This window comes from Nannospalax galili, unplaced genomic scaffold (assembly GCF_000622305.1).
Source record: "Nannospalax galili isolate Female #2095 unplaced genomic scaffold, S.galili_v1.0 scaffold1895, whole genome shotgun sequence".
NCBI lineage: Eukaryota > Metazoa > Chordata > Mammalia > Rodentia > Spalacidae > Nannospalax > Nannospalax galili.
Window position 1 is genome coordinate 471,708 of NW_008336020.1, and position 4,952 is coordinate 476,659.

A 4,952-nucleotide genomic window follows, 5' to 3' on the forward strand; every position below is an offset into this window, starting at 1 on the left:
CCTGCTCTATGAATGGGTCTCCTCTGAATGAGCTGTGCGGTGGCACTGAGGAAGATTATCTGCTCTAATTTCTGGAGCCAGTGCTTATAAAATATAATCCTGCTTTTTCTTGTGTCACTTCCAAGAAATGCATGCCCCAGACTCCCACCGCATGAGCTGCCCAAGAGATCTGTAGCGAGGGAGCTCAATGTGGGAGGAGTCATAAAGGTACCTTAGCCTCAGCCTTTGAGAATTACATTCAATCCTGAATTGTCTCAGATCTACAGCCAATCTTTTTTTCTTTAAATTTTTCTTTTATTAAGGAGTCCCATAGACCTCAGACAACACTGGCCATTGCCCCTGCTCTTAGTAATCTACCAGAACTAGATGGTAATACTTTATTGCTATAGAAACTACATATATGAACTGTAGAACAAACAAGGAAAAAGCAAGCTGGTGCTGTGTTCAGAGTCTCATCTCTACTGGCTGGCTTTCATAATGCTGGAAAGTGCTATGCAAGCTACTAAAAGAAAAAAAAAATCATCATCCTTACCCAGCTGTGAATTCTGTGGACTACAATAACAACTAGCCTGGCAAGATATGCCCACTGGTGCAATGTGTCACAAATATTATAGGGGTAACCAACCACTCTTTAATTGGATCTAAGATCTGCTTCATAAGATAGAGCCCATACCTGACATTGATATCAGGTTTAGGAATTTAAGGCTAGCCAGGTCACAGGGCATATAGGGGAATCTAATTTAGGTTTCTACACTAGAACTTATTTTTTCCATCTCCTGTATTTTGGTACCTGTTAACTCACCTCTCTCTGTCTTCCTTCATCTCTCTCTTTTCTAGCCTCTAATGATGACTCGTCTAGTCTTTACTTCTATGGAAATAACTTTAAAAATTTTCCACATATGCATATGAACATTCGGTATTTGTCTTTCTGTGCCTAACTTATTTCACTTAACATTATGTCTTCCAGGTCTATCCATGTGTTCACAGCGAACAAGTTTCCCTTCTTCTGTATGGGAGCACATACTTCCCCACTCCAAGGATTGAGCCTAGGGTCTTGTGCATGCCAAGCAAACACTGGAACAGTGAGCTGCATCCCCACCCAGAATTTCATTCTTTTTTAATGGTAAGGCAGATCTTTGATCTAACCAATCTGTGGACTGATGGGTTTATACCTAAGGAATAATTAGGAGAAAAGCAGAAACAAAGCCTTTGCTAGTTGCAGTTTTGTTAACATTGACAAAAATCTCTAAGGTAAAATCTTTACACTTTAGTTGGATATTTTTTATTCTGATGTTCATGAAACAGCGGTTATATTTTTCAAAATTTATGCCAGAAATTAATGTTGATAGTGGCCTGTTATAAATTTAAATTCTGTATCGGTATTTGAAGATCCATAGAGGTTAAACTTGGTCCTTGCTGGGTCACTGCTGAAGAAGATCCCCAAGATGCTTCCTTATCTGATCCAGACCCATTTGGAGCTCAGGACCCTGTAGAGCATGAAGTCAGGCACACTGGGAGCTGCATAATGTTCTTTAGGCTGCAATGCATCATGAAGTGAATGAAGCATTGTATAGACAGATTTGTGGGACTGCAAATGTTCCTCGCTGCTTATAGTCATAAAAAGAACTCCCAGTAGTTAAACAAGGGATTATTGGTGTTTTTTCTAACTCTAAGGAGTCTGACCATAAATCTGATTTTTCCATTGACCCAGAGAGTAGCTAATGGGTCAACCTAGCAACACAGCACTTTCCTGGTTTTAGGCAAGGCACAGTACCTTTAATCCCCAGGGAACAGAGGACAGGAAATGACCTAGTCTGCTCTCAGGGACTGGCCCAAGGACTGATGTACTCCCCACACCCATGAGTCCCCTTCTTTCTGGCATGCTGTAAGGTCGTCCTTCATTCTACCCACTTAGACCATGCTGACTTGCTCAGAACAGACCAAAGGAATCATCAAAGCATACATGCTCCCCAGTAGCTTCTGTTGCTCAATAATAAATAGTGGCATTGGCACACACTGTCCTGCAACAGGTCCTGAAAACTTCCTAAGTGTAAAGAATGGAGGGCCATAGTGGATTGAGAAAGGAGGCAGAGGTAGAGATAACTGTTGTATATTACTGCAAATGGCTGACAGCTCCGTGTCTCTTTCCAAATGCTCAGGATTGCCTCTCCCCACTCCTTTTAAGGTCAAATGGCCCTATGACTTGTTTTGGCCAATTAATGTTAGAGGAACTAACTTTTTTCTTTTTTTACCAGAATAATGAAATGCTTTTACTTTCTATTGTCCTGAGAACAATTACTAAAATGCAATTCAAGATTTTATTTCTTAGCCTGGCTTCTCACTTGTCTATGAAAATCAAGGTCATAGTACAGACATTAGTTACGTCAATTATCACAGTTCATAGTTCACGTGCTTTCTAGATTGGGCAAGTACCCCATAAGCCTTACACTTTCCCCACCATCTCAACTGGATAGTACCCATCCCCTAAGTATGCAGTGTCCAACCACAAGGAGTAGCCGACCACCGCCTAGTTCATTTATACCTTTTCTTGTCATTTCAGAAAAGTCAGGAGATGACCTACCTTCTCCGCGCATCACCCTGACACACAGAACACATTATCGGCCCCCATCTCTGTACTTTCACACGCTGGAACAAGGGTACTTGCAGTAATTCAGCTCTAGGAGTATTGAAAGACTCTCAAATTTTTTTTTTTAAATCCAGTTTGAAATAATCCCTGAGCACACTGTTCGTCCCAGTGTTAGGTCTCCACACAGGTAATAAATTAAAGACACTTTTTTTTTTTTTTTTTTTTTTTTAGTGGAAGACCACTCCATAGTACTAGAAACAGTCCACCAGCCAGGCTAATCAAAGCTCGAACTGATGAACTTCCCCTTCAATATTCAATCCTGTATGCTGGCAGAATATTTACTTTTGACCAGAGGCATGGCAGCTGGAGTAAAATAACCCTTCTACATAAAGTTCAAGGACAGCTTAAGCCTCTACTTCTTCCTTTTCCAAGAAATCAGTCGGCATTCCATTGTCAGCAGGAATTACTAAATATCCCACTCCATCAGTTCCCTTCTTTGTTCTTACATCCAGCTAACTGGGCTCGGAGTGTGAGATCACTGTTGACAAGAAAAGCCTCCCAACACTCCTAGTAAAAGTCTTGAAAAGAAAGTTCAATGTAGGAAGGGTTATCCTGGTTATCCAGTTGGTACTTTATTAGTAGCCTGAAAATCCCTCTTGCATTAGGGATAAGGCTTTGTAACATGAATCAGAGAAGTGGTAGAGATCCGGATTGTTCAACCTGAAGAAAATTGTCAAAGGTTTCTTCAGTATAAGGATTATATGTGGTAGTTTCATGCCAGAGCCAATTATGAAGACTTTGCTTTGCACAATCCCACATGAGAGGAGAGTTGAAGTGATCAACAGACGCAATAAGGTACACGTTATGCAAAGGTGACAACTGTCCAATAATTTGTTGGCTATTGTCTCTTCTCAACATTTTGCTACCCATGATGTGGATAAGAAGGCAGGGTTCTAAAGAAGAATCTTCTTTAAACATTTATTATCCAGTCTAGCTGGTCCAACACACTTCGGAATGTACCCATACAATCAAGGACTTCTTCAGTTATAGAATTCAGGATTGATTTCACTGATTCCAAGAAAGAAGCCCGTTGATGACATGAATGCAATTTTGAAGCATGGTGGTTCGAAAACTTTCAAGTAAATTCTTTCTTAGAACCCAAACCATAAGGCACAATGTTGAACCCAAGGTGTAACCGCAGCATCCACTGACGAAACAATTTCTCATTCGGTTGATTTAATTGTTTCATTTCAGCAGGAAAGGAGGGAGAAAATTTGCTCAGTAACTAGTGCAGAGTTTGCTGATCCAGCTTAGTTCTCTTCAGCTTCTGCAGTGTGTTCTATGTAAAACTTTTGAACTGCTGTGGCTTCAAGATATTCTTCTACTAAGTCATTATTTTGTCTTTTCATTTTGTTAGGAGGTGTTCCCTTGGAAACAGGAGCTGAGCGCACTGTTCTGAGTCTGAATCTTCTGACTGAGCACGACTGCACTAGTGTCCTCACAGCTCTTTGCCACCCCTTCATCATGGAGGCAGAAGACTCGCTGTCACCGTCAGCGTGTGACTTTGGCACTATTGTTCTGTTTCTTAGACTACAGGGGCTGCTGACAGCTTCACTTTCGTCACTGCTCTTCGGCTGTCTTTCCTTGGGGTACAGTGCCCCTTGCTTTTTGCGCAGCGTTTATCACAATCTCAGGATCATTCTTTCAGTGGTAAGAAATACTTTCCCTTGTGTTTTTTGCTAGTTCTGAAGCTAATTTAGTAACTTTCCGGTGTTTTTTGTGTTGAGAAGAATCCTTTATTCCCACCATCTACAGTAGAGCCTTTTCCCAAGGATTCTAGAATAGTTCTTCCCAAAATTTCCATGTAGTTCTGATCCTTGAAGACTTCCTATCACTTCCCTCCAATTCATAGTCTGGCGTTTTTATTATACTTTTGTGGCTGACCAAAAGCTGAGCTATCTCCTTTTATAATGTACCTCCTCCTTATCTACCAAGAAAGTGATTATGAACATCATTGTCTCCCACAAACTGAACCTCCAGCATCTTCGCTTCCTAATTTCAGTTTATTCATCACAGCCAACCTTTTAAGGTACTATGCATCCTGCAGCTGGGCAATTCAGACAGTCACCTCAGCAGTCCGGCACCCAACAGCCAAGGGAAATGGGCTGCACTGATGTCCCTCATGTACCGCTAGGCCCACTATGGCCACCACAGGCTGCTCTACTGAGCCACCTGAGGGAGGCCAAGTTCTCTGGAAGCCTCAGGGGCAGTATGAGGGACCTGCTGGCCACAGATGATGAGAGGCCTGCCCCCACGCCAGATTCTTTTTTTTTAACTAAATAATTTATTGAGAATTTCATAGTTT

General features: G+C 41.6%; 1 pseudogene; it reads right to left on the reverse strand.

The window, feature by feature from the left end:
- Positions 1-2,991: 2,991 nt before the first annotated feature.
- Positions 2,992-4,630, reverse strand: LOC103732260 (annotated as a pseudogene).
- Positions 4,631-4,952: the final 322 nt, after the last annotated feature.